An 11767-nucleotide genomic window follows, 5' to 3' on the forward strand; every position below is an offset into this window, starting at 1 on the left:
TTAATAATCAATCCCAAATGTTTCCACATAAGCAAAATGGAACCTTTAAGTAACAGCTCTTGTCCCAGAGGTACTAGGCTGAATCATTCATCCACCCATAAACTTGATCTCAACTGACACTGGGCAAGAGCCAGGGTGCACCTTGGATGGGTCATCTGTCAGTCTAAGAGCTGATACCCAGAGACAGACAACCACCTCCGGCAAAACTGAGTCACAAGTCAACTGCATCCATCCACCCTGAACAGGTTCAAACTTGGAGGAGGTTGCTGTGACCACGGCATGACTCACTCTGAACATACCTGGACGCTGTCATTCAGGTCATCAAATTGACAAGTTATTCATCTGTTTTGTCTTGAATTCAAATCTAATCCCATATTTTCTTTCAGTCAATGCATATCAACAGTATCATTTTGAGACCATCGACGTGTATTGTGTGCCTTTGCATAAGCACAGAGAGAACGATGTTACATCACTGACTGAAATCTGAGACGTGACACCCGAGTGCCCCAGTCAACTCAGCAGTATCTATCTATCTATCTATCTATCTATCTATCTATCTATCTATCTATCTATCTATCTATCTATCTATCTATCTATCTATCTATCTATCTATCTATCTATCTATCTATCTATCTATCTATCTATCTATCTATCTATCTATCTATCTATCTATCTATCTATCTATCTATCTATCTATCTATCTATCTATCAGTGGAAAATACGCTGACAACAGCATTTCCTCCCATTTTAAATGAAATCCAAACATGTGTTCTGATACTTCATCAACCAAGTCGGATGAGTTGCGAGTTCGCAGATAAAGATTTCTGAGCTGCTTGCGCTTGCTGTTTGGCAGAGGTAAAGCTCAGGGCTTCTGAAACAGCCGGGTCATTTCGATCTTATCTGTGCTCTCTGCCAAACAGAAGAAACATGAGCCGCCTGCCTACCTCGGGCTGAGTCATGCACTTCACTCTCTCACACAAACACACTTACATATTCATCTGTGTGAACACACAACGAGACACATGCGCGCAGACAGTTTTGGGGGCACGTACGGTGCATCTGCGATTAGGAACAGAGCTCAGCCTCTGATGCAAAAACTAAGTCCTGCCATCACTACCATGCGAAACACTTTTCCTGCCTTGCCTTTTAGTCTCCTATCCTTTTTTCATGTTCCTCAACAACGAGAAACAGGCACACAGTATTATTCCTTTGCCTGGTGACTGGCTGTCTTGCTGGATAAGTGCTGTTCAGTAGAGGGGGATGGGGGGTGAAACATTCTACATGTAACCATCTCATGTAGACTTGCACTCAGTCTTTCATGCACACACAGAAGTGCTTACAAGAACATGTTGACTGTGCACTCAATGTGATCTTTCCCAGACAAACTTTGACACAACTCAGATTACAGCGCCTCCGTTATGTCAGCTCTTGTGCAACAAAATGTCCTTCATCCAGTGAATCATAACAATTTAGTAAGTTTGGACTTTCTCATCTTTCAGCCTGCAGCCAGATGTGAGTCTTGTTGGTCCATATTGATTTGTTAATTCAATCTTTCACGTAAAGCCAGTGCAGTTCATTTGACTTTCTTACTTTTATCAGCGGCTTTTATTATTTGCAAGACAGTATCATACATTTAAACCGACAGGGAGTTTGAACACAACAGAGCTAAAGCATTTAAGATTAGTTCAAATACTACAATATGTTTGGACAACTGATCTGATTGTCATTGAGAAACGATGAAACGTAGCTTCAGTATGATTCAAATATGCTCAGGGGGACAGAAGCAGAAAGAGGTGCCTGTAACTACCCCAGCAATGTCAATAAAGGTGAACCGTCCAGGGCCAGATGCAGCAAACTGATGCAACAAGAAGAGAACTAAATAAAAACCAAACGCCCTTACTGGTCCAATTGACCTGTATTACAGAGAGCGTACTATAACCATAGTGGGTGCAGCCAACTTGAAGCGAAGATAATTTCACAGCACAAGTGTGTGAATCCAGGACTTTCGCTCGCTCCCTCAGGACTCCATATCTCTGCTCTTCTTGGTCCGCATTCTTCAAATGACTGAGTGCATGTCTCAGAGAGAGAATTAGTTTTCCTCCTTTTGAACCAGGCAGGGCTGTTAGCAAAAGAGTTTTAATTGATTTTGAAGTGGTAGCTGTTGGGAATGCCTCTCACCGTTAAAACATGCTTGGCACACAGAAACCAAAACAGCCTATTACCACATCAAAGGGGCAAACCACCCTCTTGCCATTTCTGTAAACCCAGCAACCAATTTTGATGAGACACAGCATATAAAATACTGTTAATTTATGAACCCCCCTTCAGCTGTGTTTGGGTCATTTTACTGAATATGCCCCAGAGAATGCAACAGCTATTATCCTTCGAGGGAGGGAAAGTTGTCTTGTCGTCATCATACAGAAAGAATCTCCCCCAACAAAGATGTGGGATTGAATTCTGTTGGAGATTTTCCCTTTTTTTCTCATCCTGGGAGGTGTTTATCTGAGCGATAAGTCTCTCGCTGTAAAAGCTCAGCCATGAGTTCTTTGCAGCTCTGGTATCAGTCTCCTGCACAGCATGAGGCTCGGCTCTGGGAGGAGGCTGCTTACCAACAGAAATACCAATTACTGCACACAGTATCATGAAGCCTAATGGGCCTGCTGTGGCAGAGAGATGCACAGGATGAAAGGCTTGTAAGTTCGCTTACTGTAAAACCTGCATCGAGCCCTCAGCAGCTTGTTTAAAGAGCACTGCGGTTTTCCAGGATGTAATGGTGACTAAGTTATCATAAATCTTTATCAGTGTATGGCCTTTTGTCCAAGCTCAAATATAAGCCGAAAGGACAACATCTGCTCTTAAATGACTGTAAATAAGGATTTACGTTCACATAAGCTTTATTGCTGGTGAGCTTTTACCCAGAATAGTGAGGCTAAGTGTTACGAGAGGGCTATGGGGCTACATCTCCTGCTTGAGATTTGCTGTCCGTAAGCCTTTCATGTTTGTTGTGTTAGAGGCAGATTTGGCTGTCTCTGCTGTAAACGGATTATTCAAAGTTAAGAAAATAGTCATGTTGTCCAAGCATTTGATAGTTTTCTCCTTCACTTTGGTCACTCCATTTCAAATCAGTAAACATTGAGTTCATTTTACACTCAAGCAAGCTGCATTTGTTTTGGTACATGTGTGCAAATGAAGAAGTACATATCTAATGATTCGCAATTTAACTGTACTCACATGGTTTGTTAATAAAAAATTATGAGTTTATTCTCTGTGAAATTGCCACAGCCTTCACAGCTTTTAGATATCCACTCACGGTTTGAGCCATAATATGCTAAACGATCCGTTCAAGTCTCAAAATCAGTATGGGTGTTTGTGAAGTCAGCTTTAAATGCAGTTTACCTGCAAAGTTATTTTGTAACCTCTGGTGGTCATGAGAACACCATGTGAAATGTGAAAAAGATCACCATGACTACATGGTAACCTTGCAAAAAACAATGTATTTTATCTCTATCCATGATCATTTTGCAACCCTGGCCAAGCAGCTTTGGTTTCTAATCATAACCAACTGAAACTATTGGATAAACCCAATCATGACGTGACAGAATTTCAATGTAGCATGTTGTGTTTGCATGTACCTATGGCATCCATGAGGGTGATGGTGGCATTGTAAAAAAGCATCTATTTCAGCCCCAACCATGGACATTTTCTAACTCTAACTAAGCAATGTTTTTGACCAAATGCTCCATATACTGTACTGATTAGTTTTACTGACTTTATCATATAAAGCCTTACATGTAAAATAGTTTAAACAGTTGTCATGGTAGAGATATTGTTATTGTTAGACTATTATTTGAATGCTTTCTTTATTAATGTGCTTCTCTCTGAGTCTTTCTGAGTTCTTTTGAGCATATACAGACAGGACACTCAAGCAAAAAAGGAACTAGGAATAAATGGGGTCAGCATTCAGGAAGTAGAGAAGGAGGAAGGCTGTGTGGTGGAAGTATATTTGGAGGCAAAACAAGTAGGAGGGAGGAAGTGAAAGTGGTCAAGAAAATACTTCGGAGGGCCACAGGTGTTGTGGGCCCTTTTTCTCAATCTCTTGCTGTGGGAGACACTGTTTGAAGTTAACATTCCCAAATAATGGGAGAACAAGTGTTTTCTTGGTTATTTGAATATGGACAGATCACAAATTATGGTAGAACAAGGAAGTGCAAATGTGAGTCTGGTCCAATATCTTCAAACTGTTCTCTCAGACAGAGTAATGTGTGCAGTTAAAACTGAAACAGAGAGAGAGAGCCCGTGAGAAAACACTGTTATACAGAAAGAATTTAGACTTTCGTATTGTTAAGCAGTATCATCTGCATCTGTAGTTCTCATCTGAATATCATTGATATGTTCGCTGATATAAATACATGCTGTATGCTCCATCCGCAGACAAACTAAGAATTTTAAGTTACCTTAATGCTTTTGAAATATAAAAGTTGAATTGAATTGAATTGAATTGAATACATTGTGTCTTGCTGTTTATACCAACTGTTTAAAATGGAGCGGGTATACACAGCAACACAGAAGTTGTGAGACGCTTCTACTTTTTGGTAGAAGTTGGGAATTATTTCAGATAAAAACATTAAACTCGGACCATGGCATAGCGTGATCTTACAAGTGAAGAGGAGGATGGTTGTGGTATATATAACCTTTTTAAGCTAAAAGGGAAACCGTTTATATATCAGCAAGATCGTTTGGTCGTGTCCTTCAATATAACCCATAATGGTTTCCTTTAAAGTAGCGTCCGTCAGAGCAGACTTGATTCTTTCTTTCAAAATGCCACTGTGTCCTCATAAGGAGGTAAGAGTGGGAGCTGGGCGGCACGCTAATGCACAAAAGTTAGTTATCAGCCATAGGTTCATGACTTGAGAACAAAACCAACAAAGTAATGGTCTTTTTGCTTCTGATTGATGTTCAATTACTGCATTGCATTTACACACCACCATTTTACTATATTACCCTTGTTCTCTCGTTGGATTTAGACAGTAACATTAGTTGGTTAGAGTTAAAAAAAATCATGATTAGGGCTGAAATACATTGTTATTACAATGTGACTGACACACTCTTGGATGCCATTTTACTGGTTGCCCTGGTTACATGTAACATGAGATGTTACAGTGAAACTGCCACTTCCTGGTTAGGTTTAGCCAATAACTTCACTTGGTTAGAGTTTGAAATCAAAACTACTTGTATAGAGTTTCAAAATGATCATGGTTTTCAACTCAAATCCAGGGTTAAGGTTAGGGTTGCCCTCATGGACACCCTTTCACATGCAGTTAATCTCAAAACCACCAGGGGTCCCATTTTCTTCATATATAATTATAGGCTTTTTCAACGGCATAAACAAACGCCCCTTGCAGAGTTATTCAAGCAGAGGACTCTCAATTGCAGAGTTTCATAGTATCAGCTGTTTTCCACTACGTTTAAATCTGTGTGCATTTTATTTTGAGCAAAAAGTAAGATAAAAGCTAAAGGGAGGATTTATATTGTTCTTTACAGCAAACTATTGCACTTTATTGGTAATTGCAAATAATTATACTTTATTCCATATAGGTTTCACTAAATTAATTGCATCAAAACTACTAAACAGCCTTATTTCAAGTCTAGGGATAGCAGACTACATGTAAATGAAAGGTGCAATGTCTATTATTCTTTTTCACAAATTTAGCAGATACAGGCAGACTATGAATAATTAAAAAAAAAAAAAGCTGCTGTATTTTGGCACCTTTGACTAGCTTCATTATGACTTTGAGCTTGGCAGTACTTCAAACCAGAATTGATGATATACCTACATGTTGACTTGGACCAGACCGTGGTTCTGACCACAGGGCCTACTGAGTCTCTCTGCATGGTCCTCAAAATATGTGACAGGCCTGCCTGCCACTGTGTCACACAAACCAGCTGCTCAAAAAACAGGGAAACAGCATGAGGGAGACTGACAGAGACACATTTCCACAAATGCTGTTTTTATGTGAGTCAACCAATCGGTAATGGTGAAGAACGTACAAATGTCACATACAATGTACTAACAAGCACCATGAATTCAACATTATAGAGATAACTCTTTTTTTTCTCATGTAGTCCTAATACTCTTAAGGAGCTGGTTGCCATGGTAGCCACAGGGTCATATAAAAGGGGGGGGGGGGGGTTTAAGCAGATTTTCCAGCTCAGCTTGTTTTCGATACATCAAATATCACTGCAGTTCATCTGTTGAGTTAAAAACATATAAATGTCATGCTACTTTTTCACTTTTTTTTCTACTTTTATGAACGCATTTGAGCATATCATCTAGAAGCATCATATAGAAGTGCATATTTGACATATTTGTTAGTGGCTGCCCAGGTATGCAAATATTAGTGCTGTAAAATTGCCTGCCCCATAGTGGAACTGAGGACTGTTTGTCAGCTAATTAGCAAGATGAGTTAGTGATACAGCAGTTGGGATGGCACATCACATGCAGAGAGAGGCTGATGGGCGCAGCAGAGCGTCATTGCTGGTGACTTGGGAGGAGGGGGAGGGGGGTGCAGCATTTAAACCACTGCTAATGAAGACATCAGCCATCTTAGTCACAGGCAAGATGTCCGTCAAAACTGGCCCTGACGGCGTGAATTAATTGCTCAGAGCACACAGCAGAATCTACAGAGCCACACATACCAGTGAGGAGAACGAAACCTTTTGTGCTTGTGAACGCAGAGTCTCACTCCAGTTGGATGGTGGAGTCCTTATGGCACTGCACAGTTTGTCAAAAATCCAGAACTGTCTCAAAAGCAACAAGTAAATATTACCAGATTGGCTGTGCTTGATTGATGGATCTGTCTATTTCAGCTTTGAGATGATTTATGTATCTTTGTCTTTCCTGTATAATTTGGCTACGCAGGCAAATAACTGTAACCACAGAGACTGGAATAGAGTGGATTAAAGCAGCAAAGGCAGCTGAAATTTTTTATCCTTCACACTTTCTTCATTTCAGGTTTCTCTCACTGTGTTTGCATTACTTGTATTATCACAACAATTTCAGGGGTATAGTAGGGAAACAGAACATACTTCTCCACAGTGGTTAAGGTGTACATTATGGAACATAATGGATATAAATGGCTGAGGAAAACAGTTGTCCTGGCTGCCTAAAATACAATCATATGAACCTGCACAGAGGATAATCAGACAACAGAAATGTCAAGAAGCAGGTGTACAAATGTAAACTCTTTCTTGTCATCCCTCTGACACTATTTGTAACAAGAAGGTGTAGCTAAAGCCAAAATGACATTTCTCCTCTGGTTACCTATCAAGAAATCATGATGAGGTGAGACCCTGATAGCCAGTGGTTATGAGTAAAGCTGGACTGGCCGATCAGCAGCTTGGATGGCCTCTACTGATCCAGTTCCCCGATAGCTGTATTTGTTGACCTACTCCGAGATGTGAGTGAATGTTTTGGAAGCAGCCGACATTTTCTCCTCTGCTCTATTGCTTTGCTAAGAGGGCTCTTGTCCGCAGCAACTCTGTCAGTATCAGAATAAGATAATATCTAACTGAGCACAAACAGTGTTGAAGCAGCTTAACGGCTGTTTTCCCATTTTTCTACTCGGGAGAGTTGACATCAGCAGCCTCAGTCAAAAGTCACAGTTAATTTGAAAAGTTCTGCTGTTGCTGACATTTCAGGCTTCATGTCACTTTGGTCTCTTTAGTGACGCTTGATTCTGACTGCAAAGTAACTCCTACTATGTGTGATGTTGTCAGTGGTCTTTTTTACAGATAACATAGTTATATGCATATCTTTAGATAGTATCATCATGACTGGCACCACAGGATGGCAACAATCTCATAGTAAAAGCCCCTGCAAGAAGCACAGAGATGGTTAGTGTTATTATCTCATCATCTCTGGAGATAATGTTGCATTAATGCCAAAATGACAAATCTATTTCTTCTTTGTCGGCGGGATGGAAATTTCTTTGCTGTCTTGTTAAGCAGAATGGCCTCTGGAGAATAGGCGAGATGGAATGAAAAAAAAAAGAAATATGCTCACTCAAGAATCAGTTAGGAATTGCTGCTTTATTCATCCACCCACTGACAAAATAAACAACAACAAACAATGAAATAGAAGAAAATAATCCCCAAAAAACAGGAAAGTCTGATTTTATTTTTCACACGTGAATCTGTTCATGCTTCGCGCTGTGCTTTTATTAAAATCTTGTCATCATCTGTGTGTTGGTATTTTCTGTCAGGGAAGGCATAGCGAAATGCAAACATGATTAAAGGTTCCAGTGACAGCACGTGCAGGTTCACACACTGACAGGTAGGCACACAAATATGAAAGACACATGCTCGCACTCGTGTGAGTTACATTATCACATCAGGAGGCACACAGATAAAGCACCTTTGGTTTATCCATTCATGCAGTTCCAGTGTGTGAGAGTACAGTTAAAAAAAAACAAAAAAAAAAACACAAGTTTGTTGAGAGCTCCCTTGACAGGGAGAAGAACAAGCCATTACTTCATATTGCACCATTTAAGGTGTTTTCTTATTTCGGACTCTTCAGCTCCTTCTGCGAGGCGGTGCAGTCTCTGGGGATAAAAATCAGGCCTCGACAAGAAAAGGCAGACAACTCTCAACAGTTTAACGAGTAGTCTTTGAGGCCGTAAATTTGTGCTGTGGTGAAGTTGGAAAAATTAAGTGATTCTGTGTGTGTTTGCATGAACAGACCTGTCAGTTACGCTCACTTTGCTCTCCCAAATGCTGCTGTTTCAAAAGACATTTTCAGAAACAGAGATGCACTGGATGATAAGACTTCCATTGCTTATTTACCAACCTTTAAAACAGCAATAAATGTTACTACAACAACCAAAATATAAAGTGATGAACATCACATATTATAAGATTAAAATGATATGTTGCGTCATGATTTAATTAAAAAAATGTGGAGAAAAAAATCTGTCACTTCCAGACAGTGAATATGACATTGAATATTATATCTATTTGATAAAAGTTTATTGTAGAAAAAGCAAATGAATACTTCAATGAATTAGATGGATAAGCCCTGTGTTATATGTGGTGACTGAATAAACTAAGTGTGAGTGTGGTGAGGATGGAACCCTTAAGCAGAGGGTGGACAGAACAGGGAAGTTTTATCTTTGATCAAAGAACTGATGCAGGCCAGAACATTTCTCTGGGGATCCAGGAGGACAGACAGGTGAGTTCATAGCAGCAGCCACTGCAGTCAAAAGGACAGGCATTGAATGGCAAATCACTAGAGAAGAGGGGGCAGGCCTGTTACGAGGTGTTTTGTTGTCCTTATGAAAAAGCTGAACTTCTGATATGGAGTACACGTCCTTGACAGCAAACATCCAGGAAATGTTGAACAGTAACAGCAGGTCCATGATCCACAAGCAGAAGAAGGGGACCTGGAGGTAGGGCTCAGTGTTCTGGTAACTCCAAAGGAATTATCGGTGATGTGTTTGCCAGCACCGTCGCCTCACGGCAAGAGGGTTGGTTGTGGAGTTTGAATGTTCGGCCCATGTATGCGTGGGTTCTCTCAGGGTACTTCCCCAAAAAAACATGCATGTCAGGTTAGCTGGTGACTCTAGAATTGCCCCCAGGGATGAGTGTGAGCATAGATGGTTGTCTTATTTGTCTCTGTGTGGCCCTGTGATGGACCGGCGACCTGTCCAGGGTGTACCCTGCCTCTCGACCAATGACAGCTTGTGGGTCGTGGGTTAAAATGCACAGTTACTGGGTTAATGATTAGCTCTATTTCAAATGGTCAAATTTAGTGGGGAGTTTTTTTCTTAGATGAGTTTTTAGAGTTGGGTTCAGGGAGAGCAGCCTTTGACCTGGCTAGCTCTGCAAAGGTAAAGGTTAGCTCTTCTTTGACTAAGGTTAAAATATTCAGGGCAAAGCGACCCAAGTCTGTCTCCACATTTTCCTGCAGCAATCATGTAAGGAAAAAGGGGTAGTTTGTAGTTGTCTGTATATTCAAGCCACTGTGTTCACTCTATGATGACCGGCTGGATGAAGTGACACAGGAAGTGCACACTGGACGTGTTATAGAGCTTGCTAACAGGGAGGCGACCCGAGTTGCAAGTCTGTTGTGCCATTGTAGAGCTGTTGAGGTGATAAAGAAAGGGCTTTGCCTTTACTAAACTCTTCTGCGAAATAATGATAATCCTCTAGCATGGATGACAAATCAGGGAACTCAGTTGTTATCTATCCCTAACAGCAACCAAAGTGGGACAAATGGAAAGCAAACAGGTCAATTAAAGAAAACAAAAAGAATGCACCCTCACTGATAACGCGACCCGCCACCTAGTCAATCTGTGGGTTATGTGACTGTAGCCATGGATAGCCCAAAACAAAAGGAGAACTGGGAGAAAAAAAAAGTGATCTCTTCACAATATATTCCAGACAAAACCAGTTTTAACAGCCATGTAACGTCTGACTCCAGCAACAAGCATGCTGACCTTAAACCTTACTATCTATATGTTTCTATCTAACTTTCCACTGACAAGTTCCTTTCCATCGTGTACAGAAACAACACTCACCAACTCTCAGGAATTTCAGCCTGAGGAACAAAATTTCTCTGTACAGTATGTGAAAGTACATTACATTACAGTTATATTATGTCGCATGCAGGGATGGGAGCGCCATGCTGTAAGGATTGCTGTACCATTACCTCTGCATCATATCATTATCCCTGGTTATTTTTTTTTATTTTTTTTTTATTTTTGGTTAAAAATGGTCAAAGCTGATGGAGAAGGAAAGACATGAAGAAAGAAAAAGGAGAGAGAACATCGACCTTACCAGGAGAATCTGAACTGCACTATTGCCAGTTCTGCTAATGAACAAATCAGTATTGTATCAAAATCTGACCTCCAGCAAAATCTAACCCTCTTTTTTTAGCCAATTCATCAAATGCATTCACAGACTTCAAAGTACATTTAGTGGTGTGTTTATTTTCTATATTCATATGCAATAGGATTTCTAAACCACTAGATAATTAAAATGTGTTTTAATCTTGAAACACATTGATAATGTGTCTCTTAACTTGCAGTAGGCAGATAGATATAACGGTATTAAACATTTAGTTATAAGAAGAAATGGGATGAGATATTATTTTCAGACTGATCCTACAGTTTGATCATTTAAAACATTATCCCAACGGTAAAATTAAGGGTTTGTGCATGCAAAATACACCTTTAGAACAAGCACAGTATGGTGTAACCAACAAATATGTGCTATCAACTTGACATTCTCTCTTTAGAACATCCTTCAATGTGAAGTATAGACAGCAAGCTCTACATTATGCTAGTCTTCCAATCATCTGAGATGTCTGTTACTGCTGATGTAATTTCAACAACAAAACTTTACAGTTCCTAAGTATTAACTAAGGTAGCCAAAACAACTTTAACCTAGTTTAAGCTTGTATTAATGTTAAGAAGAGACTATTATAGCTTTTGAACTTTGTTATTCTGAGTAAATTTAACCTCAAGACGAGTTAACTATATAGCAAGCACTATTTTTTTCCCCTCTTAACTTTGAAACTCCAGCAATGACTGATGGGTAATGTTGCTATTCAACTCAATCGCAGTATTCCAATCCACAGGGTACATAAACAGCATTCTCTATACCCCTGCTCAGGAAATTCCCATAAAAGGGAACTTCCCACAACAAAACTTGTTCATCCGAAACATCCTGCAACATCACAGACAGCACTCTCTCAGACAGCATTATTCTG

The sequence above is a fragment of the Leuresthes tenuis genome, unplaced genomic scaffold, assembly GCF_036924035.1.
Source record: "Leuresthes tenuis unplaced genomic scaffold, fLeuTen1.0.hap1 SCAF_12, whole genome shotgun sequence".
In the NCBI taxonomy this organism is placed as follows: Eukaryota; Metazoa; Chordata; class Actinopteri; order Atheriniformes; family Atherinopsidae; genus Leuresthes; species Leuresthes tenuis.